We start from the raw sequence: 12,638 nt of genomic DNA on the forward strand, positions 1-12,638 counted from the left end.
TAGCCTGGTACCAGGCCTGGTGAGGGGTTGGAGGAGTGCTAGGTAGGTAGCCTGGTGAGGGGTTGGAGGAGTGCTAGGTAGGTAGCCTGGTACCAGGCCTGGTGAGGGGTTGGAGGAGTGCTAGGTAGGTAGCCTGGTAGCCAGGCCTGGTGAGGGGTTGGTAGGTAGCCTGGTAGGTAGGTAGGCCTGGTGAGGGGTTGGAGGAGTGCTAGGTAGGTAGCCTGGTACCAGGCCTGGTGAGGGGTTGGAGGAGTGCTAGGTAGGTAGCCTGGTACCAGGCCTGGTGAGGGGTTGGAGGAGTGCTAGGTAGGTAGCCTGGTACCAGGCCTGGTGAGGGGTTGGAGGAGTGCTAGGTAGGTAGCCTGGTGAGGGGTTGGAGGAGTGCTAGGTAGGTAGCCTGGTACCAGGCCTGGTGAGGGGTTGGAGGAGTGCTAGGTAGGTAGCCTGGTTTCAGGCCTGGTGAGGGGTTGGAGGAGTGCTAGGTAGGTAGCCTGGTACCAGGCCTGGTGAGGGGTTGGAGGAGTGCTAGGTAGGTAGCCTGCTACCAGGCCTGGTGAGGGGTTGAAGGAGTGCTCGGTAGGTAGCCTGGTACCAGGCCTGGTGAGGAGTTGGGGGTGTGCTAGGTAGGTAGCCTGCTACCAGGCCTGGTGAGGGGTTGGAGGAGTGCTAGGTAGGTAGCCTGGTAGCCAGGCCTGGTGAGGGGTTGGAGGAGTGCTCGGTAGGTAGCCTGGTACCAGGCCTGGTGAGGGGTTGGGGGTGTGCTAGGTAGGTAGCCTGCTACCAGGCCTGGTGAGGGGTTTAGGGTGTGTTAGGTAGGTAGCCTGCTACCAGGCTTGGTGAGGGGTTGGAGGAGTGCTAGGTAGGTAGCCTGGTGAGGGGTTGGAGGAGTGCTAGGTAGGTAGCCTGGTACCAGGCCTGGTGAGGGGTTGGAGGAGTGCTAGGTAGGTAGCCTGCTACCAGGCCTGGTGAGGGGTTGTAGGAGTGCTAGGTAGGTAGCCTGGTACCAGGCCTGGTGAGGGGTTGGGGGTGTGCTAGGTAGGTAGCCTGGTACCAGGCCTGGTGAGGGGTTGGAGGAGTGCTAGGTAGGTAGCCTGGTAGCCAGGCCTGGTGAGGGGTTGGAGGAGTGCTAGGTAGGTAGCCTGGTTCCAGGTGAGGGGTTGGAGGAGTGCTAGGTAGGTAGCCTGGTTCCAGGTGAGGGGTTGGAGGAGTGCTAGGTAGGTAGCCTGGTTCCAGGTGAGGGGTTGGAGGAGTGCTAGGTAGGTAGCCTGGTTCCAGGTGAGGGGTTGGAGGAGTGCTAGGTAGGTAGCCTGGTTCCATGTGAGGGGTTGGGGGTGTATTCTGCTCAGCTCCAGGGGGAAGCGGCAGGGCAGGTAAAGGCTGTATCAGTCCAAGGAAAGGAGAGGACGGATCCACTAGAACAGTGAACATCTGAAGAAGTTGCTCTTCTTTGACCGGGTCTCTGTGATCTTGACCGGCCCACCTCCTCCTGGAGGACTGTTGTCGTTCTAAAGCGGAGGGGGGGGGGTGAAAGGGTTTGTGTCAAAGGTCAATTACCACTCTTAAGATCCCATTGCTGTCAACAACAGTTGGAACCTACGTTCTGGATAAGAATACAGCACATCATATGAGCATCATCATCTGCAAAACAACAAACATAAACTCACTATTTTTCTGTTGAGTCTCGTCATTATGTCTCTTCCCAGTGTGAAAAAGGACTGTGTTTCAAAAACAAAACAAAATGTATACTTCAGGAACACGTTGATTAGAGGGAGAAAAAAAAAAGTCCTGTTTTCAATGGAAAAAGACTGAGAGAAGAATGAATAAATAGGTATAAATGAATAGTATGGAACAGAACTCACCTCTTCCACGTTCTGGCTGGATTTGGCGCTCGTTTCTAAGAACTTGATGCCGTAATCAATCGCCAACTGTGACAAATAAAACATTATGAGAACAATTCATGTTAATAACAGATGTACCTTTAAAAAGAATCAACAGCAGCACCCCCCCCTCCCCTCCCATGCAACACATTCCAAGAGGCATAGCACAGAACGTAAAAGTGATGGTACCTTTCTGTTACAAAAGGGAATTGTACTACATCATGAAGGGAGAACTGGGCTGGCTATGACAGACAATAGATCATACTGTATATTATGGGTATTGTCAAACATACAACTGGGAGTACATTTACACCAAAGATACTATGAAGAGCAGTGTGGGGGTTTCTCCAAAGAGACTATGAAGAGCAATGTGGGGGTTTCACCAAAGAGACTATGAAGAGCAGTGTGGGGGTTTCACCAAAGACACTATGAAGAGCAGTTTCACCAAAGACACTATGATGGGTGTTTTCACCAAAGACACTATGAAGAGCAATGTGGGGGTTTCACCAAAGAGACTATGAAGAGCAGTGTGGGGGTTTCACTCCAAAGAAGAGCAATACTATGAAGAGCAGTGTGGGGGTTTCTCCAAAGAGACTATGAAGAGCAGTGTGGGGGTTTCTCCAAAGAGACTATGAAGGGCAGTGTGGGGGTTTCTCCAAAGAGACTATGAAGGGCAGTGTGGGGGGTTTCACCAAAGATACTATGAAGAGCAGTGTGTGGGTTTCTCTTTTATCTGGAACGTAATCACATTGTTTCCAACGCACCCTGCAACAAGACATCTCAGACTCGTCAGTGCTTATTTGAAACACACAGAGACCCTGAAACTCGGAGACCCTCCATACCTTTTCTCCTCGTTCTTTTGACACCTGTCTTTTGTCGTTCATGTCACACTTGTTTCCTAGGATCATCCTCTCCACGTCAGAGGATGCTACAGATAGACAGAATGAGAGAAGACTCAGAGTTGCTACAGACAGAATGAGAGAAGACTGAGTATTGCTACAGACAGAATGAGAGAAGACTGAGTATTGCTACAGACAGAATGAGAGAAGACTGAGTATTGCTACAGACAGAATGAGAGAAGACTGAGTATTGCTACAGACAGAATGAGAGAAAGACTGAGATTGCTACAGAAGACAGAATGAGAGAAGACTGAGTATTGCTACTACAGACAGAATGAGAGAAGACTGAGACATTGAAGACAGAATGAGAGAAGACTGAGTATTCCTACTGACAGACAGAATGAGAGAAGACTGAGTATTGCTACTGATTGTTTCTAGGCTACCTGCTGTGGTAGCTTCACACCTGATTGCTGCGGTAGCTTCACATCTGATTGTTGCTAGGCTACCTGCTGCGGTAGCTTCACACCTGATTGTTTCTAGGCTACCTGCTGCAGTAGCTTCACACCTGATTGTTTCTAGGCTACCTGCTGCGGTAGCTTCACACCTGATTGTTTCTAGGCTACCTGCTGCGGTAGCTTCACACCTGATTGTTTCTAGGCTACCTGCTGCGGTAGTTTCACACCTGATTGTTTCTAGGCTACCTGCTGCGGTAGCTTCACACCTGATTGTTTCTAGGCTACCTGCTGCGGTAGCTTCACACCTGATTGTTTCTAGGCTACCTGCTGCGGTAGCTTCACACCTGATTGTTGCTAGGCTACCTGCTGCGGTAGCTTCACACCTGATTGTTGCTAGGCTACCTGCTGCGGTAGCTTCACACCTGATTGTTGCTAGGCTACCTGCTGCGGTAGCTTCACACCTGATTGTTTCTAGGCTACCTGCTGCGGTAGCTTCACACCTGATTGTTGCTAGGCTACCTGCTGCGGTAGCTTCACACCTGATTGTTGCTAGGCTACCTGCTGCGGTAGCTTCACACCTGATTGTTGCTAGGCTACCTGCTGCGGTAGCTTCACACCTGATTGTTGCTAGGCTACCTGCTGCGGTAGCTTCACACCTGATTGTTTCTAGGCTACCTGCTGCGGTAGCTTCACACCTGATTGTTTCTAGGCTACCTGCTGCGGTAGCTTCACACCTGATTGTTTCTAGGCTACCTGCTGCGGTAGCTTCACACCTGATTGTTGCTAGGCTACCTGCTGCGGTAGCTTCACACCTGATTGTTTCTAGGCTACCTGCTGCGGTAGCTTCACACCTGATTGTTTCTAGGCTACCTGCTGCGGTAGCTTCACACCTGATTGTTTCTAGGCTACCTGCTGCGGCTAGCTTCACACCTGATTGTTGCTAGGCTACCTGCTGCGGTAGCTTCACACCTGATTGTTTCTAGGCTACCTGCTGCGGTAGCTTCACACCTGATTGTTGCTAGGCTACCTGCTGCGGTAGCTTCACACCTGATTGTTGCTAGGCTACCTGCTGCGGTAGCTTCACACCTGATTGTTGCTAGGCTACCTGCTGCGGTAGCTTCACACCTGATTGTTTCTAGGCTACCTGCTGCGGTAGCTTCACACCTGATTGTTTCTAGGCTACCTGCTGCGGCAGCTTCACACCTGATTGTTGCTAGGCTACCTGCTGCGGTAGCTTCACACCTGATTGTTGCTAGGCTACCTGCTGCGGTAGCTTCATACCTCTTCAATGTTCCTGATCCAGTTCTTGATGTTCTCGAAGGACTTCTCGTTAGTGATGTCATACACTAGCATGATACCCTGTTGGACAAAGGACAGGAAGTGACGTCAGAGGAAGTGACACGCCGTGACATTAACAGGAAAAGACCCAACCTAGCGCCATTCCAGACATGACCCGGTGAAATGTCTGTATGTCTGTGCTGTAGTCAAGTAAGGGTCTTGGGTCTTGGCTGTTATCACCACAAGCTTGAAGCCCTTATAAACCCAGAATAATCTGCCTCGATAAAATAATAATAGGTTGTTTTTCCAAACATGTATTTACATATATATAAAGTTGACATATATAGAACCTGGTTAGTAAGCAAAACATAAGAACAGTACATTTTCTAACCGGACACACAGCCATGAATAAGGTGGAATAGACATCGTTCTGACTATTCTACTAGAACTCTGAGGCAGTGGAACTGACCACAGGATACATCTTCTTAAGGATCCGCCCCCTTTTATTCAATTTTCACCTAAAATGACTCATACCCAAATCTAACTAGCCTAGTGGTTGGAGTGTTGGACTAGTAACCGGAAGGTTGCAAGTTCAAATCCCCGAGCTGACAAGGTACAAATCTGTCGTTCTGCCCCTGAACAGGCAGTTAACCCACTGTTCCCAGGCCGTCATTGAAAATAAGAATTTGTTCTTAACTGACTTGCCTGGTTAAATAAAGGTAAAATAAAATTTAAAAAATAACTTCCTGTAGCTCAGGACCTGAAGCAAGGATATGCATATTCTTGGTACCAATTGAAAGGAAACACTTTGAAGTTTGTGGAAATGTGAAAGAGATGTAGGAGAATTTAACACAATAGATCTGGTAGAAGAAAATACAAAGACAAAACCAACCATTTGTTTTTCTGTCACCATCTTTGAAATGCAAGAGAAAGGTCACAGCTAAAGCCATCACTCTGGTTGTAATTCGGATAGTGTCCACAAGATGGCAGCAGAGGGTATGTGCAACTTTTCAGACAGATAACTTGAAGTATGAGTGAACTACAAGACTTTTAGTCCCCCTGGGACATTTGGGCAAATCGTGAAGGAGACATTCGCATTCATATAAAAAAAATTATGCAAGAATATTGTCAAATCTGTTTACTTGGACTTTGATTTAACTTTCCAAGTATTAGTAGCCATATTATTCAAGTTCAACATTTGCAAAACAACTAGTTTTCGTAACTTCATAACTCTTAATATTCTTATACTTTGTGTCCAAAAAAATGATGTCGCAAAAGGTTAGCGCCAACATTTAGCAACAGAGAAGGGGTTTCCTGATACTCCCGTAAAGCCCAGCTCATTGGCTATCTAGCTAGCTTTGTTTTGACCCCCAATTGGTGCTTATTTTGACAAAGAAAGTCAATAAATGAAGACCGGCCGTATCATCGGCACGCCATGAAGACGTCGCTCTCTGACCAAATATGGTGTCCTATAGGATATACTAGACCCCTAATGATATAGTGAAGTCTGGTTACGTTCTAGGATCTCTGATATGGTGTCCTATAGGATATACTAGACCCCTAATGATAGAGTGAAGTCTGGTTACCTTCTAGGATCTCTGATATGGTGTCCTATAGGATATACTACACCCCTAATGATAGAGTGAAGTCTGGTTACGTTCTAGGATCTCTGACATGGTGTCCTATAGGATATACTAGACCCCTAATGATATAGTTTAGTCTGGTTACGTTCTAGGATCTCTGACATGGTGTCCTATAGGATATACTACACCCCTAATGATAGAGTGGAGTCTGGTTACGTTCTAGGATCTCTGAGGAATAAATACGAACGTGATATGATTGGTTGAAACAACTTTCAGGGTGAGATTTTCACAGATTCCTTTCTTTGCAAATTGAACGAGTGGAAATACAAAATCAATCGTGCATGCTATATGGACCTTTTTAGGTTTTGAAAAAAGGATTCTAGCTAACCGTGTGTAGAACAGCAGGGAGGAGGAGACAGAGTAGAGTTAGTAGAGGTCATGTAGTGTAGAACAACAGGGAGGAGACAGAGTAGAGTTAGTAGAGGTCATGTAGTGTAGAACAGCAGGGAGGAGGAGACAGAGTAGAGTTAGTAGAGGTCATGTAGTGTAGAACAGCAGGGAGGAGGAGACAGAGTAGAGTTAGTAGAGGTCATGTAGTGTAGAACAGCAGGGAGGAGACAGAGTAGAGTTAGTAGAGGTCATGTAGTGTAGAACAACAGGGAGGAGGAGACAGAGTAGAGTTAGTAGAGGTCATGTAGTGTAGAACAGCAGGGAGGAGACAGAGTAGAGTTAGTAGAGGTCATGTAGTGTAGAACAGCAGGGAGGAGGAGACAGAGTAGAGTTAGTAGAGGTCATGTAGTGTAGAACAGCAGGGAGGAGGAGACAGAGTAGAGTTAGTAGAGGTCATGTAGTGTAGAACAGCAGGGAGGAGACAGAGTAGAGTTAGTAGAGGTCATGTAGTGTAGAACAGCAGGGAGGAGACAGAGTAGAGTTAGTAGAGGTCATGTAGTGTAGAACAACAGGGAGGAGGAGACAGAGTAGAGTTAGTAGAGGTCATGTAGTGTAGAACAGCAGGGAGGAGGAGACAGAGTAGAGTTAGTAGAGGTCATGTAGTGTAGAACAACAGGGAGGAGACAGAGTAGAGTTAGTAGAGGTCATGTAGTGTAGAACAGCAGGGAGGAGGAGACAGAGTAGAGTTAGTAGAGGTCATGTAGTGTAGAACAGCAGGGAGGAGACAGAGTAGAGTTAGTAGAGGTCATGTAGTGTAGAACAACAGGGAGGAGGAGACAGAGTAGAGTTAGTAGAGGTCATGTAGTGTAGAACAGCAGGGAGGAGACAGAGTAGAGTTAGTAGAGGTCATGTAGTGTAGAACAACAGGGAGGAGGAGACAGAGTAGAGTTAGAGTTAGTAGAGGTCATGTAGTGTAGAACAGCAGGGAGGAGACAGAGTAGAGTTAGTAGAGGTCATGTAGTGTAGAACAGCAGGGAGGAGACAGAGTAGAGTTAGTAGAGGTCATGTAGTGTAGAACAGCAGGGAGGAGACAGAGTAGAGTTAGTAGAGGTCATGTAGTGTAGAACAACAGGGAGGAGGAGACAGAGTAGAGTTAGTAGAGGTCATGTAGTGTAGAACAGCAGGGAGGAGACAGAGTAGAGTTAGTAGAGGTCATGTAGTGTAGAACAGCAGGGAGGAGACAGAGTAGAGTTAGTAGAGGTCATGTAGTGTAGAACAGCAGGGAGGAGGAGACAGAGTAGAGTTAGTAGAGGTCATGTAGTGTAGAACAGCAGGGAGGAGGAGACAGAGTAGAGTTAGTAGAGGTCATGTAGTGTAGAACAACAGGGAGGAGACAGAGTAGAGTTAGTAGAGGTCATGTAGTGTAGAACAGCAGGGAGGAGACAGAGTAGAGTTAGTAGAGGTCATGTAGTGTAGAACAGCAGGGAGGAGGAGACAGAGTAGAGTTAGTAGAGGTCATGTAGTGTAGAACAGCAGGGAGGAGACAGAGTAGAGTTAGTAGAGGTCATGTAGTGTAGAACAGCAGGGAGGAGACAGAGTAGAGTTAGTAGAGGTCATGTAGTGTAGAACAACAGGGAGGAGAGACAGAGTAGAGTTAGTAGAGGTCATGTAGTGTAGAACAACAGGGAGGAGGAGACAGAGTAGAGTTAGTAGAGGTCATGTAGTGTAGAACAGCAGGGAGGAGACAGAGTAGAGTTAGTAGAGGTCATGTAGTGTAGAACAACAGGGAGGAGGAGACAGAGTAGAGTTAGTAGAGGTCATGTAGTGTAGAACAGCAGGGAGGAGGAGACAGAGTAGAGTTAGTAGAGGTCATGTAGTGTAGAACAACAGGGAGGAGGAGACAGAGTAGAGTTAGTAGAGGTCATGTAGTGTAGAACAGCAGGGAGGAGGAGACAGAGTAGAGTTAGTAGAGGTCATGTAGTGTAGAACAACAGGGAGGAGGAGACAGAGTAGAGTTAGTAGAGGTCATGTAGTGTAGAACAGCAGGGAGGAGGAGACAGAGTAGAGTTAGTAGAGGTCATGTAGTGTAGAACAACAGGGAGGAGACAGAGTAGAGTTAGTAGAGGTCATGTAGTGTAGAACAGCAGGGAGGAGACAGAGTAGAGTTAGTAGAGGTCATGTAGTGTAGAACAACAGGGAGGAGACAGAGTAGAGTTAGTAGAGGTCATGTAGTGTAGAACAGCAGGGAGGAGACAGAGTAGAGTTAGTAGAGGTCATGTAGTGTAGAACAGCAGGGAGGAGGAGACAGAGTAGAGTTAGTAGAGGTCATATAGTGTAGAACAGCAGGGAGGAGACAGAGTAGAGTTAGTAGAGGTCATGTAGTGTAGAACAACAGGGAGGAGACAGAGTAGAGTTAGTAGAGGTCATGTAGTGTAGAACAACAGGGAGGAGACAGAGTAGAGTTAGTAGAGGGCATGTAGTGTAGAACAGCAGGGAGGAGACAGAGTAGAGTTAGTAGAGGTCATGTGTGTATACAGTCTCCTATCAAACTGTCCATTCCATCGTATTCACCACTTCACACAGAACCAACACATCTGTAAGATGGGCCTTGGCGTTAACAGGCAGTACATAGATACATCTAGTTTAACTAGAGACACTGTTTAATATGACTGGACCGGAGACATACGCAGACAGGTAGACAGAGTAGGCTACAACTCATTATAAAAGATGACTCCCATTCTGAACACACACACACACACACACACACACACACACACACACACACACACACACACACACACACACACACACACACACACACACACACACACACACACACACACACACACACACACACAACACACACACACACACACACACACAAACACACGCACGCACACACACACACACACACACACAAACAAAACGTACGCACACACCACACACAACACAAAACACACAGCACACACACACACACACACACACACACACACACACACACACACACACACACACACACACACACACACACACACACACACACACACACACACACACACACACACACACACACACACACACACACACACACACACACACACACACACTACATAACCTCCACGGAGTTGTTTTATCTGTGTAGTTTCAGTCTGTGACCTTTTGGAGACCTGTGACAGGGGACAGATCTTACCATAGCTCCTCTGTAGTAGGCTGTTGTGATGGTCCTGAACCTCTCCTGACCGGCTGTGTCCCTGGGAGAGACAGAACAACGTCAGTACAACGTAACCATGTTGATAATGCAGTAGCTATAGCATTACTACATTACCCTGGGAGAGACTGTACAACGTCAGTACAACGTAACAACCATGTTGATAATGCAGTAGCTATAGCATTACTACATTACCCTGGGAGAGACTGTACAACGTCAGTACAACGTAACAACCATGTTGGCAGTGTAGTAGCTACAGCATTACTACATTACCCTGGGAGAGACAGAACTACATCAGTACAACGTAACAACCATGTTGATAATGCAGTAGCTATAGCATTACTACATTACCCTGGGAGAGACAGTACAACGTCAGCACAACGTAACAACCATGTTGATAATGCAGTAGCTACAGCATTACTACATTACCCTGGGAGAGACAGAACAACGTCAGTACAACGTAACAACCATGTTGATAATGCAGTAGCTACAGCATTACTACATTACCCTGGGAGAGACAGAACAACGTCAGTACAACGTAACAACCATGTTGATAATGTAGTAGAGGCTCTCCAAGCTATCACTAACTACAAGGCAGTCAACACTACACTTCAGATCCACTCAGGGCTGACAGAGGCTCTCCAAGCTATCACTGACCACAAGGCAGTCAACACTACACTTCAGATCCACTCAGGGCTGATAGAGGCTCTCCAAGCTATCACTGAACACAAGGCAGTCAACAATACACTTCGATACCCTCAGGGCTGACAGAGGCTCTCCAAGCTATCACTGACCACAAGGCAGTCAACACTACACTTCAGATCCACTCAGGGCTGCCTGGCTACCCAGGCCCAGGGTAACCAGGCAAACTCACTATATCTGGAGCTAGGAGTCTGGGCAACCAGGCAAACTCAACATATCTGGAGCTAGGAGTCTGGGTAACCAGGCAAACTCACCATATCTGGAGCTAGGAGTCTGGGTAGCCAGGCAAACTCACCATATCTGGAGCTAGGAGTCTGGGTAACCAGGCAAACTCACCATATCTGGAGTTAGGAGTCTGGGTAACCAGACAAACTCACTATATCTGGAGCTAGGAGTCTGGGTAACCAGGCAAACTCACCATGTCTGGGTAGCCAGACAAACTCACCATATCTGGAGCTAGGAGTCTGGGTAACCAGACAAACTCACCATATCTGGAGCTAGGAGTCTGGGTAGCCAGGCAAACTCACCATATCTGGAGCTTGATCTTCTTCCCGTCCAACTCTATCGTCCTGATTTTGAAGTCAATACCTGAAATCAGAGAAAAAGTGAGGAAAACTAAAGTGTTAAACTACATCTGAGCCAGTGGGTAGGGGCTAGCTGGGGGCTAACTGGGAGATAACTGGGGGCTAGCTGGTGGCTAGCTGGGGGCTAACTGGGGCTAACTGGGAGCTAACTGGAAGCTAACTGAGCGCTAGCTGGGAGTTAGCTGGGGGCTAACTGGGGGCTAGATTGAGTCCCCTGGGATCACTGGTATTGAAATTCACATGACGGACCATCAAGCCACCTATTAACACTGTTACAGACCATGAGGACTGAAGGTCAGCATTCCTATTAACACTGTTACAGACCATGAGGACTGAAGGTCAGCATTCCTATTAACACTGTTACAGACCATGAGGACTGAAGGTCAGCATTCCTATTAACACTGTTACAGACCATGAGGACTGAAGGTCAGCATTCCTATTAACACTGTTACAGACCATGAGGACTGAAGGTCAGCATTCCTATTAACACTGTTACAGACCATGAGGACTGAAGGTCAGCATTCCTATTAACACTGTTACAGACCATGAGGACTGAAGGTCAGCATTCCTATTAACACTGTTACAGACCATGAGGACTGAAGGTCAGCATTCCTATTAACACTGTTACAGACCATGAGGACTGGAGGTCAGCATTCCTATTAACACTGTTACAGACCATGAGGACTGAAAGTCAGCATTCCTATTAACACTGTTACAGACCATGAGGACTGAAGGTCAGCATTCCTATTAACACTGTTACAGACCATGAGGACTGAAGGTCAGCATTCCTATTAACACTGTTACAGACCATGAGGACTGAAGGTCAGCATTCCTATTAACGCTGTTACAGACCATGAGGACTGGAGGTCAGCATTCCTATTAACACTGTTACAGACCATGAGGACTGAAGGTCAGCATTCCTATTAACACTGTTACAGACCATGAGGACTGAAGGTCAGCATTCCTATTAACACTGTTACAGACCATGAGGACTGAAGGTCAGCATTCCTATTAACACTGTTACAGACCATGAGGACTGAAGGTCAGCATTCCTATTAACACTGTTACAGACCATGAGGACTGAAGGTCAGCATTCCTATAGACAGACAGACCAGAGGACTGAAGGTCAGCATTCCTATTAGACAGACAGACCAGAGAGAGAGAGAGAGATTCCTATTAACAGAGTTAGAGAGAGAGGAGAGAGAGAGAGATCCTATTAGACACTGTTAGAGAGAGTGAGGAGTGAGAGGTCAGAGTGAGAGAGAGAGAGTGTTAGAGAGTGAGAGACTGAGAGAGAGAGAGAGTGAGACAGTTACAGACAGACAGACAGACAGACAGACAGACAGACAGACAGACAGACAGACAGACAGACAGACAGACAGACAGCAGACCATGAGGACAAGGTAAAAACTATCCCCTATAAGCGGTCTGTCAAGCGGTTTCAGACTGAAAAGTGTAGGTTCTGTGTGTATAAATCTATTGGCACGTAGTAGGTTGCTATGGCGTACTTCTGTAACCTGATGACAGACGAGCTCCAATCAGATTAGTCCTTGTTGAGTGCTGAGGACAGCACACGTCACTAGCCAGTAACATGAGAGAAACGTGGGTACCTGCACAATTACCAGTCTGTCCCTGGAACAAGTGTCAATATTAAAACATAATGAGCTAGCCTAGCTCCAGCTAGCTGCGGGGCTTTGATACAGGTCTGGCAACCTATTCCCT

General features: G+C 47.2%; 1 pseudogene; it reads right to left on the bottom strand.

The window, feature by feature from the left end:
* Positions 1-397: 397 nt before the first annotated feature.
* On the bottom strand, positions 398-11,218 carry LOC124022892 (annotated as a pseudogene).
* Positions 11,219-12,638: the final 1,420 nt, after the last annotated feature.

This window comes from Oncorhynchus gorbuscha, unplaced genomic scaffold, assembly GCF_021184085.1.
Source record: "Oncorhynchus gorbuscha isolate QuinsamMale2020 ecotype Even-year unplaced genomic scaffold, OgorEven_v1.0 Un_scaffold_1473, whole genome shotgun sequence".
Lineage (NCBI taxonomy): Eukaryota > Metazoa > Chordata > Actinopteri > Salmoniformes > Salmonidae > Oncorhynchus > Oncorhynchus gorbuscha.